Raw genomic sequence first — 24,312 nt, 5'->3', positions numbered from 1 at the left:
AATGAAACGCAAATGGCTGGGCGGGACAGAGTGTATATAGAGTAGGCGCTTTTTCTTTTTTCTTTTGTTTTAGTAAATTTTTTATTCGTAAGAGTATTTATTTTTTAGTGTCCTTGTTTCTACGTACACAATGTAGAATAAGTCAAGAAAGAATAAATTGATTGAAAGAGATACAACTTGAGTTGACCTTTTTTTCCTTTTTAATTTCATTTTTCTTGCTGTATTTCATTCTGCACTTTTATAAGCAATTAAATGCAAATTAATCGCAAGCTCTGGCTCATCATTATTTGTTGATTCTCTCCCACTGCTGTTGTGTAAGTGTGTATGTAAATGTATCCACCACCACTCAAGCTCGGAAAATTGCAGAAAATTCAAATTTAATACTTCACTTAGACGCCATTAGAGGACAATCACAATAAGGTTTCGGTGAAAACGGTCCAACGGAAATACCACTTTATAGAATACGTTTCCGTTTCCGACCTTCTCATAGAGGTTTCACAGTTTAATAAAGATTTTTTTTGAAAACTGCTCCTAAACTTTTTGTCTATAAACTTTAAACTAGTTGCATATATGTAGAGGTGCTCATTACTTTTAATAGAGGAATTTGTCTAGGAATATTCTATTAAGGAAATCTCTATGAGAAGGGGTGGTTAGACGTTGCTCTAAAGGGCGATTAAGGTTAATGGTACTGTCTTGCCATCTATATTATATTAATAAGAATCAAATGTGGGACTACATTTCTAAATTTACAGGAAATCTGCTAGCTGAAAGTGTCACTTTACTGAAAGCATTTTACTGTATTTAAAGATTTCCTCAAATAAAATTTAATGGAAAACCGTAAATTTTTTCAAAAGTATACAACTTATATCTCAAACATTTGGGCGGGTGTTGGTCTAGTGGTCAAGAGCATGGCTTTGTAAGTAGGAGAAACCCAGTTCGAATCCCGCATATACCTACTTTTTATTTGTTAGAAAAAATTGTTTATGAGCTTCCGCCCCCGTTCACGACATCTAATTTGGACGTTAGCCCTGCCTCAAAAAATAGGCGATTACTTTACTTTATATGAAACATTTTTCCCTGAAAGAACGATTAAAAACTCTTTTGAGGAAGAAGATGGGCAGATTTCTTTTAAGGTGCCATTTTGGTGTTATCTACGGACCTATTGCTAGGATTTGCTAGTGTATTGTTAGGAAGGGTTAAGTGTGCAGCTAACATTCCGCATTTAGGAAAGTTCCTCAGCCAAAAGTACGTCTTTACTCAATGGGTTATTCAATTTTTTGACATCCTGGATCTTAAGATTATCTTAAAACTTCATATTTAAAAAGAAAAGTAATGTCTACTTTTTCAGGTGCGTTGTACGTCCAAGTAACAAATCAGATGTTGTGGACCGCGGCGGATAGTAGCTAAATATACTTTACTACAAATTCCTTTTATCAAACATTCAATACAATCTAAGATTTGGAACGGGTGTCCTGTGCCATAATATATCTCAGCTTTGCGGACCTCGCTTCTAACCGCTCGGTTGACGTGGAATCCTCCTTAAATCTCATATATAAGCATAAATTTATTAATCACTTTTCTAGAAAAAAAAAAAATAGCTTTAGATTAGTTTCTGAGATTGAGCGTAGGCTTCCTGTAAGGTTACATTTCAGCGTAATAACGCACAGTTTCCAAAATGAGTAATGTTTGGAGATTCGTAATCCTAGAATCTTGTGATTAGTATTTTTTTTTTTTTTTTATGATTTAAGGCGCGTCAACATCTAAGGTTATTGGCGCCTCCGGACAGTGTTCTCTCGTTACAGACAAAACACTGTCCATCACCGGACAGTGAGCTGTAAGAAGCTCCTAGGAAGAGAAAATCTAAGGGTCAGCAGCTGGATTCGAACCCGAGACCTCCGCGTGGGAGTCCAGTAAGCTAACCGCATAGGTAATCCCTTCCCTTGAAATTAGTATTATATTAAGAAAAGTCGTGGTCGTGTTGACTCCAGACTTTTTAAAGGATTGTTTCAATGGATTTTAACTTTAGCAAATGCAAGTTTTATCCAGACTAATCTTATTTGTTCTAGGCAAAAACTTAGTGTCAGCAAGTGTAATGCGAGAGTGTAAGTAAACTGGAAATTTCTACACCAAACTAATTGTCCCACCTCTGCTGGTAGATGAAAGTCCAAAAAAACTCTTCAGGGATGCAATAAACCTGCGGCTACCACTGATAAAGTCTAAGATATTATCTAGCGATGCGGGCCAAACCACATTTTTTCCAAAAACTAACGCGACATTCACAGCAAACTGCATTGCTGTAATCTGTATTGAAACAAGATTTCTCTATTTCCTTCTAGAAAAAAAATCAAATATTTTTACATATTGATTGACTATCAATACCTAATATTTCCCACAAATTTGTAGTGAAAATATCATGTAAATAACTGTAACTCTAATATTAAAAATACTTTACGCTTGGCTAATGAAAATGATCACACATTTTGCAAAAAAACAGGTTCTAAATTCGAGTTCATTTATTATTATTTTTAAACTGAGCGTTATAAATATTATCTTCAGTCAATTACTTTTGATGTGAGCCGCCTTTGGAAATACTTATCTAATCGTGCGCCTCATGTTTTAATTATGCCTTCGAATTAATTTAAGTCGAGGCTCGTTATGCGGAGAAATATATGTCTTATATACATATATACATAAATATATAGGTAATTAGTTTGAAATTTTTCTTCTCTTGTGGCATTCTTGTTGGTGTGAACCACACCTTCAAAACAATTAAGAAACCTTCATGAGGAAAGTTTGTCCGGGTCTCTTTCACAGTTTGAAGTGTCTCATTTTTTTTTTTGTAGTTACCTAATTACAATTTCCTCCATATTTTGTATTGAGATCTGAATGTTGATTTGTATGGTAATTTGCGACGGTGGGAGTAAAGGATCTTAAATCCTAAAAATTACAGCAATAACTCACGTCCCTCATAAATTAATAACTAGTTCTTGAAATTTGCATTTTTATTTTGAATTCCGTCGTTTTTTAAAATTCTCCTCGATTTAAAAAATGAGTTAGATATATATTTACTTCTCTTGCTGCTACAATTCAAGTTATCAAGATCAAGTTTTGTCGAAAATATAAATTACAACGATCATGGGCTCTTCTTGAGCGAGACAAATCCGTGGATCTGTCAGTTAAGATTTTCGTAAACTCTTCGAAACTCCTCGAAAGAAAAAAATATTCTATTCTTGTAGATTCCTGATTTTGAATTCTCATTAGAAATAATCCATTTTGAGGTCGTTTGAATTGGAAAAGGTTTATTTATTTAAGGCACGACATCATTGGCACCTGGACCTTCCTTTAGTGCACTGCCAGCCTCAGGACAGTGTTTTCTCGTTAAAGTCTGTCCCCTGTACATTACCCGGCCGTGTACTGTAAGAAGCTCTCAGGAAAAAAAAAATCTAGGGTCCAGCAGCTGAATTCAAAATCTGGTTCTCTCCTATTTCGAACTCACCATTCAAGTTATTCATTCCGCATTGTTTTTCCTGATAGGAAAAATCTAGACACCACTTGACTTTGAAAAAGTATCTCTACCTTTAGTTCGCGTCAATTTCTTAGAATTTCACCAACCATACAATGAATGCCCTTCAGCAATAGACCCAATTTCTTTGGTCAGAGTGGACGGAGTTGGGAAAAAGTAATTTGGTTAGAACGTTGTTTCAAAGCTGGGCAATCAAAACTTATCCTTTCAATACGAAAACATCGAGCAAATTGATGTTTCTTTATCATCAATTTACTGTTTTCTTTTTAAATTTTATTTTTGATTTGCTTAAAACGAAATAATACAAATTCTTCCTGTTAAACAATGTATATAATCGAAAATAAAAAAGTATTAAGTTTTAGTGTGAATAAAACTAGACAAATCTTATGAGAACTCGCAGGACTTCTAACTCATTACGTCTTATTAGTGGTCACAAATGTTGCTTTTAGGGTTTTTAGTTTGTTAAACAATAATTTTAGTACCTTATTTAATCTCTACTAACATTATTACTAAATGGAAATCTAAATTTGATGGAAATCCATATAAAGCTTTTCCGAAGACCTCCTAAAATCTTTTTTTACAGGAAGTTAAAAGTTCAATAGATCCATGAACGAGTAATCAATTCATAAAGCTAAATAAAGTTTAAGCGAATTTCCTAAACATATGTGAAAAACAGAAAAAATAATTAACAAATTCGTCCTTCTGGCCTTTCAATTTTCATTAAATTCCAAGTGTTAATTAATCTTTGTTTCATATTATTTTCTATAAAATAATACCTAAGATGGAAGACTAACACCTACTGGCAACAGAACTCATTGTTATTAGAATATCGCTGTAAAAAGTAAGTAATGAATGTGAAGGAAATATATGTTTAAAGAAAAGCACGGGAACAATTTTAGTGAAAATTACAGAAACTGTAAAAAATTTCAAGAAATTGAGCATTTTCTTGAAATTCGGAAAGATTATTTGTATGATGTAATTATTACATCAAAATGGCTATTTTCTTCAGTGAAAAACTAACAATCTAACCTATTTCCAAGTGGCCTTAAAAAGGCGTAAAGATTTCATAGGGAAGTCGTAGACACTATTTTCGGACGAATTTTATCCTTTACCACAGTGCCTACTTCCGGTGGAAGTCAAGTGGTTGAACGCTTACTACTTGTTCAATCCGAGTAAGAAAGTCTGGGAAGGTAACTTGAGTAAGAAGAAAACTGGACAGAGTGCACCATTTTTGAACTTCGTAATTAAAAGGTTCCTTTACCAACACGTGTCCCTGTAAGCTAAGGACTTGAAAGTGCGCTTTGTAATATAACGAATAGTAGAAAGCTGGTGGACGCCTTGATCTGTATCGAAGTCGATAGGAAGTGGAAACTTGTGCCCACAGACGATTGCCAATGTGCCCACAGACGATTGACAGATGTGCCAATGGTGAGTAATTACTGAAAGCGCATTCTAATCAGGGCTTGAAAGAAGTAAAGAATAGTGCAGCACATTTTAGAAGTCAGAAGAACAAGGAAGCGGCAAATAGTTACCTAATCGGTACTGGTTCCTTAGTACGACCATTGTACCAGCCAAATACCCCTTTATCAATCGATGCTGCTTTTTTGTTGGTTAAAAGTAAGACCCTAAGGCGTTGCTTTAAGGGTCAGAAATACTGATAAACGCTGTGGCATAGGCAGAGTTCTTGTGGAATACCTTACTATGAAAGGATCTTACTACGACAATCAAATGTGCCAACTGCGATCGAGAGCATAATGTTAGAACGTCCGTTTGCCTATTTTGAACAAATAGAAGGAAATTTTTATGATAAATGATGCAAGCATTATGACCTCCAAGATTGTGACTAGAAACTCGGCTAAAAAACATCTCAGCTTTTCTGTTCTCACCAGTAACACAAAGCGATTGGCTAACTCTAGTGCTAATAACGCTGTAGTTTAGTGTTAAGAAAGGCCACCGTCGCAAGCACTTTTCGTCTTTTCTCTCCACATTTTCAACTTCTTTCTTTTTAGATTAATATCACTTTTGTAAACTAAATTTTTAAAATTTAATTACGTGTAATTATATTAAAGGTTTTTTTTTGCCTCTCGTGCCAATATTAAAGTGTTTATTAATGAAATAAATAATTTAAAAAGAAAAAAACATAGAAATCATGTAAATAGAAGTAAATAAAAGTAGTTTGGAGATTAGAAAAAACAAACACAAATCCAGGCTGTTACATATTCAATTAGCTTGAACCTGGAGTACACCAAGTGAGCCGCACAATCTGTCAGCAGCTGCACCACTTTCAACTACTTTAAAACTACTCAAGTTTTTAACATCAATTTTAAAATTATATTCTAAAATAAAACAAATTAAAAATATAAAATATTTTAAAATGGCCAAATTTACCAAATTACCAGGATTTTAAGTGAATTGTACTTTTTCAAAATAGAATTTAAAGAGGCATAAGTTTACTTTATCGATTTCAATTTTAATGTTAAGATTAGCCATTTTAATTTTTTGAACAATAATAATAATAATATTTATTTACAAAACTTTAAATATGTACACAAATTTGAAATGAAATTGAGGTTTCAAGCTTAGCGCCTATATACACCCATCAAATTATTTAGTTCAGTTTAAAGGAACATATTTACATATTAAGGAAAAAATTTAAAAAAAAACCTCAGCTTGATATATAGGTAGTTGTTACAAAATATGCTTTAAGCGTTTATATTTATATTTTTTATAACCAAGAGAGTTTATATTGTAATTAACAATGGCTACTATGTGAGGGTACGGACTATTGTAACAAGTGGAGACGAATTTTTCTAAAAGACAGTAAACAGTAGTGGAGATGCTAGGAACGTCAATTACTGTGTGCATGTAGTCTATGGGCGTCCATCTGGGAAATGAACCAATCAATCTCAGGCATTTGTTTTGCACTCTCTGTATTTTATTATGATTGGTTATGCAAGTTTGAGACCAGACAGGGGCTGCATAGAGGAGTATAGGTCGAATATAGAGATAGTATATTAATTTTTTATTTTGGAAGTCCAAGGATGAGTGTCTATTAAGCAAGGAGAACAGACTGCACATAACGCCTAGCGCCTTATTACATACATTATTCACATGCTTTGTGTACGTTAGTTTTGAGTCTAAAGTTAATCCTAAGTATTTAACTTCTTTTCGCCATGGTAGAGAGACTCCATTTACTGTAACAGTATGGTTGATTGTGGGTCTTCTTCGAGAGAATAGAATTAGCTCCGTTTTAGTGTGGTTAGGTTTGATTCTCCACTTTTTAAAGTACTTGAAACTTTTAGCAAGAGCTATTGACAAATGATTGGCTATAGTGTCAATTCTGAAGGAGGATATGAAAAAGGAAGTGTCATCGGCAAACAACGCACTACTGGCTTTAAGTTTAATTTTGGTTAAATCATTAATAAAAATGTTAAAGAGAGTTGGTCCAAGGACCGAACCTTGCGGCACACCGGCTAAAATTGGCCTGAGGTTAGAAGTAGCATCATCAACTGCTACGCAAAATTTCCTGCTAGCCAAATAGCTTTTGACAAAGTAAATTAAGTATTTAGGGAAGTCATTCTGGATCATCTTATAGATTAGGCCATCATGCCAAACACAATCGAAAGCCTTCTCAACATCGATCAATGCCATTCCTGTGTGCTTGTTCACATTAAATCCGTCCGCAATGATGTCCGTGACTCTTGCTAGCTGTGCAGTAGTGGAGTGAAAAGATCTAAATCCGTATTGCACTTGAGATAGTAAATTATTACTTTCAATAAATGCATTTAGTCTCTTTAGAACAACACGTTCAACGACTTTACTAAGGCAGGGTAATAAAGAGATTGGTCGATAACTACTGGGTAGAGAGTGATCTTTTCCAGTTTTTGAACAAAAAATAATTTAAACAATATGTGTATTTATTATTCGTGTAAAGTTTAAATTATCTTTTAGTTAAGAGTAATAATATTTTTTCTGTTTAGATATCATTTTCAGTACAGCAATTGAACCACTACAAAACAAATGAAAATACCAAGACTATCTATTTCAAAACGGTGCATCATACCGAAACCATCGAACATAATTTAGAAATCAAACGGTCACTGGGCAAAATGGAGATTAGACGGCATCTACCTAGAAAATTAGAGTAAACGCAAAAAGCCATTGCTTTGCTCTTCCGATGTACTGATATTCTTTCTATTCCAATTTTCGTTTAAGCTTTAATTTACAATGAAATATCAAAAAAATTTCTATAAAGGAAACCGTTTACTTCACCGTATCTAGGAAAATGTTTACAATTAATGTAATAGTCCTACTTAAAAGAATTTCATTGAACCTTTGATGTTGTACGTGACGAAAACATATCTGGAACTTAAATTCCGATGCAAACTGACGAACAAACTTCTAATGATCGATTAAAATTAGAAATAGATTAAAAACGAGTACGAAAACACACGTGCTTGGACACAAAATCAGCTACATTCCCCATCACTGCGGACACAAACAATTTTTCAAACATTGTTTGTCTTCTTTGGATCGTGTAATAACCGTGATTAAAAACAATTTTAAAATTGTTAATATTCATTATCTCTACGCCTGTAATAATGAGGGTTAAAAGAAATAAAAATATTTAAAACAATGTCTTGTAGAATTTGTGGTTGTTGGTTGTTGAGTATGACACGATTCTCTCTAACAGATTTAGTAGAGTTTAATTCAATACAAGTGGTTGAGTCTACTGTGCACTGTGAGGTTAGCTACACAGCAGCATCTCTTTAATCATCTCCGCTGGGTTCTTACCTACCCCGATCTTCTAGTGTACTCTTGTAATGCACCCCTTCCTCTTGACACAATAATAACCAGTCGGGCCCCATCCCTAAAAAGGGGGAAAAAAAGTGGTAAAATCCAAGCCGCGAAATGCCCTTATCTAACGCTTTCCGCCATCGCTTCAGCCTGTTTCCCTTCAGCTCCATCCCTTCAGCCCGTCCTACATTTCTCTGGCTTGTAGAGCACACGCACACTTTTAACACTCTGGCCGATGCTCCCTCTATCCTTTTATACTAGACAAGCTTTGCGCGCTTTCCATTTATCCACCACATACCCTGGTTTACTCTGGACATCTCGCTCACATCTCTTACCCATACAAGTTTTATTACGTGGTGGAGTGTGGTTTTAATCGTCAAAGCCGATAACAATAATTTACCGGGCGCGTTGGACGGGCCCTGGACTGTGGCCAAAGCAAAGCCATGGTCCGCGCAAACTGATGAGTTATATCCAATAATAAAACAAAAGCGGTACAGGATATAATGGAAAGTGGCTGAAGGGGCGTTTGTATGTGCGGGTGTGTGTGTGTGTTATTAGAGAGAGTGAGAGCGAGGGAGTGATGCACGATAGGCAGAGGTAGACAAAGAGAGTTGGACGCGGAGGAGGACGCGGAGGAGAGTATTGGTGGCGTTCTGGGCTCTGGATTGCGAGCTGCCGTGCTTCGTGGCAAAACGGCACAACTAACAGCGTTCTACCTCCGTCTGACCCACCTCGTAACTAACATATCCATGTTCGCCTTGGTAATTAATACTCTCTTTTTGGTCGGCGTTTCTGTCACAGTCTTCTACATCTTCATTGTCTAGTTTCTTATCGTAATACTGCTTTGAATGCTCTTTTTTACACAATAAAAGAAAAAAAAATGAATGTAACTTTAAATGTTCACTTACTTCTACATTTGATGCATTGCCTTGGACATTTGCTTAGACTGTTCGTGTTGCAATTTCAATTTGTTTAGACAATTTTACTTGAAGCTATCTTTAGCCCAAGACAACGAAGATAACAATACAACTACTGAACTATTCAAACGCATTTCTCTTACTTTAATTGGCACAACAAATTATTTTTCTTTAAAAATTGTTTATTTTTTCGGAATTCCTAAATAATGGTCCCACTTTACCAAATCCTGAGAAGGAAGTTAATATATCCATCTCAAGTGATTAAAGTAGTGTTTTTCAATCTCGGTTTACGACACTAATTGCTATGTGCGTTTATTAGTATGTTACCATTTTCACTATTTCTTACTTAGTAAGGGAAATTTTGCGATTATGTCAAATTTTCGGTTTCTAATTTGACCAGAAATATCCGCTTTGTGGACCTCCAACCTTGGATAAAATGGTATTTATAAAATAATCTTTTCTTTTGTTTTGTCTCGGTCAATAATAAGCCGACTGTAGGCATTTATTTTTCATATGTGCTTTAATAATATTTTACGTACATTCTCTTTCTGTTTGTGAGTTAGCAATATTAAAGAAATCTTCAAATTTATATTTAAATTGGCCTTACTACAGGGGACCTGACTGCAACCTTGCAGTCCAAGTCCTTAATCTTTTGATGTGCCACATCATTGATTATATTCTATAGTTTGGTAGTTTTATCGAAAATGGCTTCCTCAATGCACTCATTGCACTCACGGTGGACTGCAACTTTTATTTTCAACATTTTCCCAAGAAAATTATTTTATTAGGGACATTTCTTTAGGTTTTCCTTTAAAGAGCCATACGAGTATAATGTATAGTTTAGAGACCTACATTTTAATGTGTTGCTAAAATTACGAATTTGATTACAATTCTACTAACGGAAATACCACTTTACTGAATGGTTCATGGATTTTCTTAAAGATGGCTCCAAGGATTTTTATTAAACTTTTCATCTTCAAAGGACTAATGTTAGTCTACAACTTTTATTTGAGAAATTTTTCCAGAACAAATCGATTAAAGAGACTAACGGAGAGGAGATTGTTTTTCTTCCCACTAAAATAGCTTTTCAGTTTAACGTATGGCTATCCGTGTTTTATATAATAGAGGTGGGAGGTTAAATTAGATAATTCCGAGTTTGTGGGAAATTCCAAAGAAACTGGAATTACATTTAATATAGGCATTTTTCACTTTTCTGTGATTTTTTTTTTTTAATTATTGAAACAATTGCAGAACAAATTTAAAATTGAACACCTGCAGTATTTCCTGAACTTGGTGCGTGAAAAGCTGCACACTTCCTTCATATGTTCAATAAACAAAGTTTTATTTTTATTTTTTGTCACGCTTTCCTCAGCGTGAAATCTCCGTTTACATTGAATCTCTGCAAAGTCAATTTCCCTGGGACAATTTTAGTCAAAAGTCTCGAATAAATGCCATTAGTGGTGCTAGTTTGATCTAACTTTCGCATCAATTCATTTAGAGGAAATATCCTCTCTAGCTAATGCAGAGTAGATGAATGGTAGTTCGAACCTTAATAGGCAGATAACGTCTATTGATTTTGTCAGAGTTCAGTGGAAGTCCTTTGAAAAGAAGAGTAATTTTATAATCTTTATTGCCAAATAAAAATTGTTATTTTTAACTTAAGTTTAACTTTAGAGAAATAAAAAGATTGTTTGGTTCTATTTAGTACTTTATCTTGTAATTTAGGTTTTAATTTCACACCGAGAATGAAATCTTTTCACCTTTTTGAGAATGTCTGCGTTTTACTCGTGGAATGAGGCGCCACGGTAGCCGAGCGGTTAGAGGCGAGACCTGCGAAGCTAATATGTATTGTGGTACTGGGTTCGATTCCCGGTCTTAGGCCTTGGATTTTATTTAATGGTTAATAAATGAAATTTACAATAAAGTATGTTTGCTAGTCGCCTCCGTCCACGACACCTAATTGGTAGTTGGACGTTAAGCCCCGCCTGAAAAAATAGGCGATTACTTTACTTTACTTTTACTACTCGTGGAATATTTCTCAGGTTCATGGTAACGAAACTAAAACTTTCTGAAGATCAAGAAAGTTTCTTGACTCAATTCTTCTTGCCGTTTATCCGGGGATTACGTAAATTGAATCAAGTGTATAAAATAGCTCTTCTTTGGTCGAAGTGCCCAGACCACTTATATAGGGGCCTCTTTCACCAGAATAATGAGTAATATTTCAAGTGGAAGGCAAATGTTCTTTGAAACCATCTCAAATACAGTTAAGTCGCCTTGGTAGTCCTCAGATCTTCCTAGGCCAGTGGCTATCACTCTTTTGCCGGTGCTTCGAGAATCCATGGTTCGATTTCCATGATGTTATTCGCCCACTTAAGTTAATGTAAGGTGATAGTTGTCCGTTAAATGCTTGTTGATTTAGATTTACATATCCAAAGGGAGTAGCTGTATAAATGTCTACTTGAGCTTCCTTAAATATCACCTGTGTCAGCCATAACAATGTTTACGACGGAAGAGACTTCCTGGGAGATACCCGCTCGGAGCCACTACAGAAAACTCTGTTCTATTCGTCAATTTAAGCTCCTGTCCTTCTACGTTACATTCATTCATTATGTCCATAATTATTTATCTCGGTATAGTTATTTACTTAACTATAGATCTAGAGTAATCTAACGTTTCCTTATTATACGTAGTAAAACTTAGTTTGTCGCACAGCTCTCAACCTTCGCATTCTTAACATCTACAAACTTCTCCACCAATTCCTCGCCCTCACGTACATCATGTTGTACGTGTATCATAACACATTGTTATAACGAGAGAAAGTAACAAAGTGCATAGTTTTATGTTTGTTCAATTGGCGTTCTCAGTTTAAAAAAGTCTTTGATATAGAGTCACCCTGTTGTCCTCCCCAAACATCTGATGCTGGCTGGGGGTCTTCCAAATATGAAGAGGAAGTAGTGCAAAGACTGTAACCAGAACTGTGACCAGAATTAACGTAAGTCACATTAACTAAAACTAGATTGAAATGTACCTTATTTTGGGATGAAGAACTACAATCTTCAACTGTTTTCTAATGTGATAAATTACTGCAGAAAGATGAAATATTTTAGCTTTTCCTTATATATATTTTTTGAGAGAATTCTATTCAATAACGAAACTTGGGTTCAGATTATGATGTTTGGGTTTTAATAAGCGAAAATATCGTTGATCATATGGATCTTTGATTGAGGTAAACTTTGGCATTGTTAAATAACTTGATAAATAGAAATAAAATATAGATATCGAATATTTCACGTAAATTTTAATGCAACTTGGCTCTGATTACTTACAAATCAAATTATTTCTACCTTCTCTGGTTTAAATGACGGCCAGCTATTTTACCAAATAAGATATTAAAAAGCAGGAAAATAATTATAAGTTACAATAATAGTACATTAAGTTTATAATTCCGATTAATTTCATGGTTGAATCCAGATAATTATAACGAGGCTGTAAGTTAAGAGATGAAGTGGGCTGCAATTAGTTACAGAGAGTTGTATGGCCGGTAAAGGACATAATCGTGACGATAGTATGACGAATTGGAGTTTTGTAAACAGGATCTCTGTTCAAACTATCATCAATATCCTCTCTGAAGTCTGGTCCTGCACAGAGAGCATTGAGATTGAGAAATATTTTGTAAAACAACTAATTAATTAATGGTGAGAAATTTAAAATTAACCAGGTAATTATTTGCGTTAATTTAGGCGCGATGTACGGTAACTAGATACAAGAGATAATGATATACACATTTTTTGTTTGCCTAAAATGGGAATTCTAAACACTATTCATATTAGTTTGAGCTTCTTCTTATTTTCTACTTGTGTTCACCTTAACATTCAAAATGAAAAGAATAGTAAATAAAAGGTATAGAAGTCTAGATAAGTACTAAACAAACGGAATATCTCTCTTTGTTCATCGCTAAACTTATCTTGCCACGAGGTACGTTTAGAGCACACAATATTACGTAGTCGCTACTCATATTTGGTTTACATCCTTTATTTGTATGCCGCTTTATTTAATCTTGTTAACCAAAAATGACAACGTACTACCCTTTCTTTTTTGACATTTTGTTCTGTTTTGAAACATTTCTATTTTCCTTCTAGATTTATGGATATTCAAGTACGTCGGGTATCGAATTTTTTTTATGCGGTAACTATTAATATATTAGTTCTAAAAGAGTGGATGTTGATGAAGCAACGTTCTGCATCATCCATACTTTGAATCTGATTAGGAGGCCTACCTAAGGAAGTAAGATGTGCACTAAGGCTCGTTCCAGCCCCCGTTTTAGCTTTGGTCAGTCCTGTATCATCCAAAAGCACCAAGGAAGATGGAAGCGAAGACTTCGACCCCAGAGAGGTTCCGGTTCGGATAACGGAACCCTGAGAATGAGCCCCAGTTGGCGAACTTTCCAAGGAGAAGAAATGGTGTTTTTTCTCTGAGGCCACGCTTCGGTTCCTCAGCCTTCCTGAGTGAATGCTTCCTTAAGAGGCAACACCCTGGAATTAGGGTAGTAAGCTCCACTTTTATTGTGCCAAGAAGCTATATTGAGAAGAGGGTCTTGTCTGGTCCTTCCACAAAAACCTTGGAGGGCCTCAAAAAGTGTTACAAAGAACACATTTTTTTGGGGGACTCAGGAGTCCACGGAGAGGGTATTTCTTGCAAAAAATTTGGTACCGAAAATTTTAACTTTTTTGCAATACGATACTTTCTTTGCTTTCAGAGAAAGTTTGACTGGAAATGCTCCAAGACGGTTGAAGCACCGGTGGGCTCGTGATCTTCTTAATGAACTTCTACAATCCAAAAAGAAATAATATAATCTAAGAAATTAATAATTGATCTTTCAAATTGCAGTTAAAGGGGAACTTTTGAATTATTTATTTATGGTAAATTATTTGTTTAAATTTATGAATTTATTTCCAAATTTTTTTAAGAAAATGGCCGGAATAAATTTGTGCTGTTACAAGACAAAGTATTTACGATGTCTACAAATTGCTTCTCACTTTTAGAATACGAGTTATTTTAGGTTTTATGAAAGTAGAAAGCCATTGTTTACTCCAAAACTAAAAAACAATAAAAATATGGAAATAAACATAAAAGGTAATTTTAGAGGGAAAAATAGTTATTTATTTAACAAGTGTGGAAAGTAGTACTTTTCCTCACGCGAGGCAGGGTTTGCACGCGCGAGCGAGCGAAGCGATGCGAGTGCAAGTGCAAATTGCCGAGTGTGAGGAAAATACTTTGCACTAGAGTTAAATATTATATTTTTTCTGCAACCATTTATTAACTAATAAAATTAAAAATTTCATTTTTACAGTCTACAAAAAGTTATTTATTTATTATAAACATTTATTGTTATATTACAATTATTTACATTACTTACGTATTTACATTACTTATTACATTTTCTGCTGTTTCTTTTATTGATGGAGGAGTGTTTTCTAAACAGGCATCACTAGAATCCATTTTAAATTTCTATAAGGTAACACTATAACCTTTTTAACTGTTATAATTAAAAATATCTAATTATTTATTAAAGTATTATTTTTATTTCTATATTCCTTTCAATTTTTATTTTATTTTTTAATATTCGTTTTTTAATTATTTAAATAAAATAAATTTAAATAAGCTTATTAGAGTTTTACAGAAAATATTTATGTTAATAACAAAACTTCTTATATCAAGGAAGCACAATAAAGTTTTTCCACTCACTTGTGCGGAAAGTGACACTAATGGGAATTTCCCCCCACAAGTGTGGGAAGTTGGGCATTACACAGCTGATTTTAATTGAGTAATGAGAACTTCCCTACATGGTTGCAGAAAAAATTAGTTTATTACTAGAATTTCGTAACATTATTACCCAGGTTTAGCATTCGGGTAACGTATAAAACTAAACTAAATATCCTGATTTGCGTACAAATATAAAACGTTGAATGATACGATGCACGTTTCACTACATTTGAACGATGAGAAACATGTAGTTTTCCACAGAATCGTTACAAAATGAAATAAAATTTGTTTTCGAAAGCAGTTAATAATAATAGATAATCGCTCATACACCAGTGCATAGAGCCGAGGGACGTAGCAAATTGACCTTGTTCCGCCAGCCTTACAGACCCAATTACAAAACTTTAACCGTTAACGCATAAACCTATATAAGTTATAGCTATGCTACCTAGGATTTTAAAGCGATTGTAGTTTATGTATTTGTGAAATGTAGTGCAGTTGTTAGTGAACATTTCAACAACCTACACCCAATAAGCATTATTACCGTTGTAATTTCTACTTTGTGGACTTAATTTCAAAAATATTGATGCCAAGGAAGATTTTCATTTTGTTCAGTTGAGGTGTTTTGTAGGTGTTGTCTAAAATTTTACCATTAATTTATTAGCGAAATTATTTCATTTCAGGGCAAAAGAATTCTGTTTAAATAATGCTTAGGTAATGGCTTTTTCAATCAAAAATTGTACCCGATAGAACAGCTTAGTTCTTACATTATGTTCATCTATTTTATAAAAAAACATGAGAAGCAAGTGCATAAACTATGGAATACTACCTGTCTGTGGGTATGGCTGAATTCTGCCTTTTCTCTTCTATTCGCTTTTTTTTTGTAATAAAAAGAAAATACTGTGGACGTATAAATTATTCAGGATCGAAGGTAAAAATGCTGCCCACTGCTCAAAAAAAAACGTTTTATTAATGTGCACATATTGTCTCTCCCTTTCGTAGTACCCAAAACAAAATAGTATGTAAGTATAAAAATATCAATGATTTGCTATTACCTGTCCTAGCTTGGTAAAACGCTAGCCTTCTACCACCCATTATGAGGATGCGGCTCTTATTTCATATTTATAGGAACATTAGACATGTTGCCCTAATTGGGGCTCTAGTATGCCACAGGTAACTTACATACTTTGGAGTGTCTGAGTGTGGCTTGGATCGATTAAAATGGTCTCTAATAGAGTAAATATTTGTCAATAATTTATTTCTCCTATAACTGAGCGAATTATTAGTTTCGTTTGGCAAACAAATAAGAAATTCGCAAATTAAATAGTCGAATTTTATTAGCAATATTAACTTCTTTTTTTCTTTTTGTGCATTGAATATTTTCTTTATTTTGAGTACAATTTGCCTTCCATGTTGTGAACATCCTAATGAAACAAATAAAAATAAAATAAAGTAAATTCTTATTAAAGTAAAAATAAAAAATGGAGTTAAATTTTTATTTTATTTAATTATTATTTTATTTTTTAGCAGACACATTTCTGTACCTCGGAGGGAAAAGGCACCATGTCACAAAAAGTAAATTTTACAGGGGAGCCAAATGAAGATATTTTTCCAAATTCATTTTTTGTTCCACTTTTCCGGTTATACTCTTTCCTGTACTTCTCACCATAATTATTACAGTTGGTATGGCCACTTAACCTTCCATATTTTAAAATATTTTATTTTGATCTCCATTGTGAAAAAAATTTATGCCCATGTAGTGCCTTTTACCCTTAAGTAATGAAGTATCATAGTGCTTTTTAAAAATACATAAATCGCTTAATAGTAAACATAGGACATAGTGCTTTACACCTGTAGAAAGAGCAACAAAAAATTTGTAAAATGATGCCAAAATCTGAAAATCGAAAAAAATGGACATGGTGCCTTTTCCCTCCGAGGTACAGTATATTTTATTCATGTATAGATTCTTTGAGGAATCAGGGGAACCAGGGGTACTAATCGTCACGAAGGAGACTATTGGATGTCACGGGCGGTAAATCTCAAGTTATATTGACCAAAACTAGAAATTTTGATAATTTTATTCCAAATATGTGGCAGATAATGTGTATTCAATTTTAAGTGATTTCTCCTCACTATAGTCCGCAAAGAAGCAAAAGATAAGAAGAACTGCGTTTCATTTAGAAAGAGTCGCTTAGTCTGACATTCAAAAGACTATTTAGCTTGAGGAATGACTAAGAAAATCTCCAATAGCAGCTAAATGAACTTACGGTGACGAAGGCCAACAATGTGACCTTTCTTGTTGATGTAGAGTTACTAAAGATTTAGGAGATTAGAGTATTGTTTGGCAGGATATGAGGTTTTGTTCTTCTTCCTTTAGCACAGCAACTAATGAAGTCCTATTAATCTTTGACCTCTGCATGTAAATGGCGTCATCATTAACATATTATTTCTAATGACTTAGTTGTGCAAGAAATGCATAATTTACTACAATAGTATATATAAGGAAGTTTTATTTAGAATTTAAAACGGGTTCAAAATTAGGATTAAGGTTTCTGCTGCTAAAAAAAAGTGGCAGTAGACTAGTGGACAAGATTCCGGAACAAGTAGATGTAGATATGACGTGAAACTTGATGGGAAATGCAATGAAAAAGGGGATTTGACGAATAAATTTTAATCAAAGTGAATATTGGCCCAAACCCTGCATTAAATTAGAAAATAATAGGGATTATTTTCGTAAGACATTCGAGTGGTATGATTGGATACAATAGAAATTGGAATGTTTGGCTGGATCCAAGATCTTGTATTCGTAAATCCATAGATGGTTGAATGATTATTGTGTGTGTGCAAGTCTTTTGTTTTCTATTGAAAGTTTAGAACTTTTGGTCTAGAGGTCTAGAGAGAAGTTAGTACCGTCCAGTTACTTCTCTTCAATCTTACGTTCATTCAAGGTGAGTCGTTTTATTTAGGTAAAGACCAAGATAGCGAACTTTAGCAACAGATGCAATGAAAGAGAAAAATTGAAGAGTCCTACGTCTAAAGATGAAGGTTAAAAATTTGCATTCAGCAGGGTTGCCTTTGACTTTCCATTTAGAAAGAGCGTGATGCCTTGGCATGGTCCAGAATTGTGCAGTTGTGACCAAATGTTATAGCGCCTTAATTAAAAAAGAAAAAGCTCCAATAACATTAGTTATATAAAATTAAATTCTAGATAATATCTGTTGAAACGGTTTGGTGGGCAATAAAATATAAGCCAACAAATGAGTTTTGAGTTTCGTAGATGAGTAAACCAATTTATTACTCATAACTTAAGTAAATCAAATTTAAAGAATTTCTCCATTTGTTTTTTCAAATATTTTACATCATTTGTTACGCACAAGATAAGCGAAATATTATGTGCATTTATTTATTACAATATACAAATAACAATTGTTCTAACACTAAACTAAATATCATCAACATTTGAAATGCAATAACTATTTGTACTCGTGTTTTTTAAAACTGTTCTTTTTAAATATTTCCCATCTCATTCATACTGTCAAAGCGTGCTACATAAATTCTTAGTGCCGCAGTCCGTTAGAGAATGGAATATTAACTGAAGGTGGTTGACCGCTGTAAGCGGCTATAGTGTTAAGAGTAGCCGAGAGAGGTGAAACTGAAATGGGTCAGTAATGTGTCTGCCTGCTGGTCACAGAATGGAGCTGTTTGCGGTCAGCCGGCCCGCTCTAACGTCTCAACAGAACACTTGGTTTTCAAAACTCATACTCACCTCAAATATCCATATTTTACTATTTTTTTTATTTTTTTTCCTGTCTATCTTTTATGTTTTCTTGTTTTGTCGAATAATTTTACGCTTCATGAAATCTGACACCAGATCAGTTTCCAGCTACAAACAAATTTGAAAAGAAGTCAACAAAACCGTAATAATCCAATCTTTTCTCAATTCTAAATTATGTAAAACTTTTATTCGTCACCAGGAAATGACGAATTTTCTTTTCTGTTCCCATTTTCTAGGAAACTCTGCTCTCCAAAAAGGTCCCCTTTCAAACTTTATACATAAATAGTAGCGATCAACGTGTTTCTTGATGTTTTTTCTTTTCTTTTTTGCGGAAAATTGATATAAATATGGTTCACTCCGGAGCTATGATTTTACGGTACACACTTCCTAATTTCCATTTCATGAAACTTTAAGCAACATCAGTTAGATTTGCTGGGTGTAATTAGCTGTGCAGTTAATATTATTTCCAACTGAGGAGAGGATTAGCATAGTTGGTTAACATACTGGATTTTCACGCAGAAATCCTGGGTTTTTCAATCCAGTTGCCTGCTCTTAGATTGTCCTTTCCTAGTGTGCCTACTCACTGTGCTAGCTCACTGACTGATTATGGACAGCGCTGTTCGTACTGAGAGAACATGGTCGATAGGCCGGCACTAAAGAAAGCTCCGGTAGCAAATTAAGTCTTTTTGATGGCAAATGCACACTTTGTAACCACGAAAACTACAGTTCAAAATTTAAAAATGTTTTACTAGATTGGTGATCTAATAGTTAATCATTTCTAACAACTATTTACTCCCTCACCTTATCATCACTTCACTAAGATTAACAGGAGCAGGCGCTCGTATTAAATGAGATCAATAATTTCGTTTAAGAGGATAATAAAATATTATTATATTAGATTATAGGCGAGTTAATTTGTTTCTGGATTTGTTTTGGATTATTCAACGGATAGTTTCAGTTTTGAGAGTTTGGATACGTTTATTTTTTAGATATTTTATAGACACAGTTCTTCCAGATCTACTGTAAATCTCAATGAAAAATATTTATTATCTAACGAACATATGGTATTACTTAACTAATTAGTCTAATGTCACCACTACCTTTCTGAGCAAGTATGAAAATAGTTTCATTGTTTCGGGATCCTCTTTAACGTCATCACATCCTTAAGAAGTTATAGGGTCCTTATTAACCCTCAAACCACAAGATGTGGGTCGGATCCGACCCGAGGCGAAAATATATTTTCATTGTTCCCCCCCACAATTAACTCTTAGCGATTAGACTCGGTATACCCTTTCTGTGAGTCCTTAGGAAGAGCCCACACTGTTTCCGCCGATTCGGTAAGTGTCACTCCGCTCTCTAGGTTCTTATTTTTGTCAGTAAGTCAGATTCTAGGTCGGATCCGACCCGACCTTGGTATTAACGTTATACGTTTCGTCCAGTACAAGTGGAACAAAAATGAAGAAAGTTACTCTGGAGATGCACGTTCGACGTTTCTCAAGAACCTTGCGTTTTCCTTGACGCAACCTCTTATAGGAAAAAGACTGAAAAACGAGCGTTTTCCAAAGGAATTACTCCTTACGATTAGAAAATATGTCCTCTTGTTCCCACTGATAATGGCGAACAATCAAATGATTTTTTTATCCATAACGATGCGATAATTTTGTTACCACACAACTATTTTACTTTAATTTTCATTCAAGCTCTTTGTAAACTGTTTTATTTTTATTGGGACAAGGTTCCTTTTTCAAGTTCATTTCTTCATGTATTAGTCCATTCTACATAGACTAATGCCATAAAATTATACTATTTATTAAAAAATTTATACATTTTATTTAGAAATAAATGTGTTATTTTGAGTTATATTTGAGTTTTTCACTGTAAGTAAGAAAATATAGTATCGGGTCGGATCCGACCCTACCTTAGTGTTCGTGTCAGGAAAATTCATCTTGTGGTTTGAGGGTTAAGAAGTACTTGAAAAATGAATGGAATATATGAGTAGAAACTTTGCTAAATCAAACTTCCTTACAGAAAATATTTCATATTTACAAATATTTAGCTGTTTCCAATCCACCCGTTTGTTGATAGATTTTTAAATTCTTAGGAATCATCAAAAGTAGAATCAAATAAAAACACCCTACAAACAAAACTAACCAAAGGAGATGCCAAAATCAATACGACAATAATTGGAAATACTTCTCTAAACCGAGGGAAATAACGCGAAATACAGAGGGAATCTATTCAAGCTGCCTTGAAAAATAATTTTGAAACATAAGTTTTTTAACAATATTCCCAAATTATCAGCATTTCTTTTTAAAAGATAATTTTAAAAAAAACTTTCTTTCTCTGACAATAGTGTAAAATAATATTTAAAAATGGCGGTGAAAACGAGAGAGTGTGGGATGTTAAAGAGAACCAAAACACGAACATGCAAGTTATCCTTTAATATAAAGTTAGCTAAATGTTTTTAGTTAAAACTAATAATAAATTGGTTTTAGTGACGTTTGAAGATAAACTTTCATGTTTTATATAGTTTAGAAGCATTTATTTTAAAAGGCCAGCCTCACACAGAAGATGGCATTAAATAAGTAGAAGTTTTCAGAAAGTAAATACTAAAGAAAACATGGCCGATGCCTAAAAGAAGACAGAAACTTGAATTGTTGGAGTAGAATTGTAATGTGAAACGTCCAGTCTATCTAGTTACCTACCTGCTGGTGTAAAAGAATTGACGCTGTCTTGGTGTACATCTAATAGCGGAGCTGAGAAAACTATCTACTTTTGTGTCTATTGCTAAAGATAGTCTAGGTGTAGAATTTTCTTCTTTTTTGCAGGAAAAAAGTTGTAGAAAATGAAATAAAATAAACTTCAAAAACAAAAGAACAAAGTAGAAGAGTGAGGGGTAGGCGGACGTGACGTGTGAGCGGTGTGTGTGTGTGACAAAGTAGTGGAGCAACTGACGGTCCGGAGTGTCACCAAGCGTGGGGGTTGCTAGACGTGGTCCACAGATCTTCTTCCATGGCCGGCTGTTGGCTCGTCGTACTTTCTCGCCTGTGGCTGTGTGGCCGGGGCTGAATAAAACATACAGCCAGCTCTTAAGGCGCGCCTTTAAACGCTATATCTTGCCGTAAAGAATAACATGTTAACTAGATAGCTTGTTGGGCGGCCACAAACATACTTGCAACTAGCACCGTTTCTTCCCCTTTCTCTGTCGCAGAGTTTTCATTATATGCAGTTCATTTTTTTTGGTTTCATTCTCTTCTCCTACATTATTCATCGTTACATTCATTTGAATCGTATTAAAATTATTCACTCAAACACACACATGTTTGTATAAAACTATTAAAATGAAAACTTATATGAATTACTTTAAGCAAATGGAAATGTAATACGGCAGCATTGTATGCAGAATAATCTATTCATCCCTATATTTCCGTTTCCCCAGCAATGCCCCACAACTGTCTGTCCCTATGTCAAGTTAACATAATGTGTTTACAATAACTGCGCTGCTGTTATCGAAAGGAATTAAATATTTCAGCAATGTAGATTGAATTAGGTTAGTCGAAATATGTCCGCTTTAGTAATATAATTCAGTGGCCTATTAAATGTTTGTTAAATTATTTTTTTTATTTTCTAAGTCATTGCAACAGTAATGTCATTGTTATGATTATTAAATCAATCACGTCTGCAACTCACGCAATCTAATTAGAGTATCTCTCTGCCTCGCATGTTTGAAGCAAGGGGACCCTCATTAAAGTTATTCGTTGGTGTTCAGGCATCACCAAATCCCTTTAACAGTATAGGTCCCCCCCTTCAAAACCTGCAGATTCTTCAGCCTTTGCAACCTTGATTCAAATTGTCCCTAAAAGAAATAGAAATTGCAAAAAAGGGTAAAAAACTGAGTCCTTTTTTTTAAATTTGAATTGATTGATTTTTTTGTTTGTAGAAATAAATTTTTTTTATAGCAAAGAATTGAACCAAGTTCAAAAAAGTAAATACATAAAATAAAAAAGAATATACAAAACAAATAGTGCCACACAATTTTTACTGTGTAAACGAGAAAAATAATAAAGTTTTCATCACATAAAATCTTTTAAAAAAATTCAGAACTGCAGTACCATAAGTGAAGGGTTTGGATTGACTTGGATTTGACATAAGTGACTTGGATTGAATTTGAAACAGGTTTCCTTAATTTAAAAATTATGGATAACCAAAAGAAATACATCGTTAGATTTGTTAAAAACAATACATTAACATTCCTTCTAGAATTTGTCCACCTTTAATAACTTTCAACACACTTTGGCTCCCATAGGAAGCGCAACTGGGAACGCTAACTCCATGAAGGGAACATGGAGATATATTCTGATGCCTGACTCAGAAAAAAATCGCAACATACCACTCTAACGATTCTAAAAATACAATTAGCGTCACAAAGAAATTTGCAATACTTTTTTTAAATTAAAAATTATGGCATCCCTATATTGTAACCTAGAGAAACCTAACATCCTTGGTTAACTTCAAAATACATCTTCAATATCTTCACAAGTTAGTGGTGAACATTTTACCAAGAATAGTCCACCTGAAATTAAAACAGTTGTTAAAACTAACAGATAACTTACCAAACACTTACCATATTAAATATAAGGCAAGTCAATAAGCAAGGTAATTAATTTCGCCTTTAATGTCACAAATATTGTTAAGCACAATAATTGTATAACCTATAATAAACAATTAAATAGAATTTATCATATTTATTTATTAATTTTGATTGTTTTCTAAACAACGGAGAAACTAAAGCTTAGTTTAATCAACATTCAAAAACCACCTTCAGAGGGTAGCTTCCACGTCTGTAGTTTAAAGCCTTTATTTTATAAATTACTAAAAAATAAATAACTTAAAATACTTACAAATGTAAACCATTTGTAAGATATTTCCCCCTCTCTTGTAGGTGACTCGCTGTTTTTATAGGCATGGCACCTGACGTCTTGAGTGGAAATACTTCTCTCACTTTTGCTATAAATGAATATTATTTATATTATTAAATAAATGGTACGCTGCCTCCTTAGATTTTTTGAAAAGCACAGGCCATTTGAGGACCAATTTGAGTAAGGAAACACTTCAATGTTGGAATCGCAGACTCCAGTAATACCTAGAAATGAAAATAAGACAATATCTAATCAGTTATGACTCATGGACAGTGAGATTGTTTAACAGAAGAGCCAGGGTACGACAGGAGTTCTTGGACCCAGTTTGGGATCTGCAGCGCTGTCCTGAAATTTTCTTTTTCTAGTAACTTCTCCTTTCTACAACAAGATGGACAGCACTGTCGCTTCAACCCAGGAACACATTTATTGCTGCGCCTTAGTTCAAAAAAGGAAAGAAGAAGGACAAACAAATTAGGAAAAGAATTAGCTTAGTGGTTAGTACCGGGGATTTTCACGTTGAGATCCTAATCAACTCGTGCCCTTAGATTTTTCACTTCCTGGGAACCTATTACTGTTCACTGTTCGGTAGAAGTTATACCGAAAGAATATTGTCCGGAGGCC

General features: G+C 34.1%; 1 protein-coding gene across 3 annotated transcripts in view; it reads left to right on the top strand.

Moving 5' to 3' along the window:
• The window catches only part of LOC141459970 (toll-like receptor 7), a 405,450-nt gene that overhangs the window by 286,991 nt on the left and 94,147 nt on the right, over positions 1 to 24,312 (top strand). The window lies entirely within an intron of this gene.

The sequence above is a fragment of the Rhodnius prolixus genome, unplaced genomic scaffold (genome assembly GCF_049639745.1).
Source record: "Rhodnius prolixus isolate KJV_2025 unplaced genomic scaffold, Rpr scaffold_1, whole genome shotgun sequence".
NCBI lineage: Eukaryota > Metazoa > Arthropoda > Insecta > Hemiptera > Reduviidae > Rhodnius > Rhodnius prolixus.
This window is presented reverse-complemented; position numbering and strand designations above follow the sequence as displayed.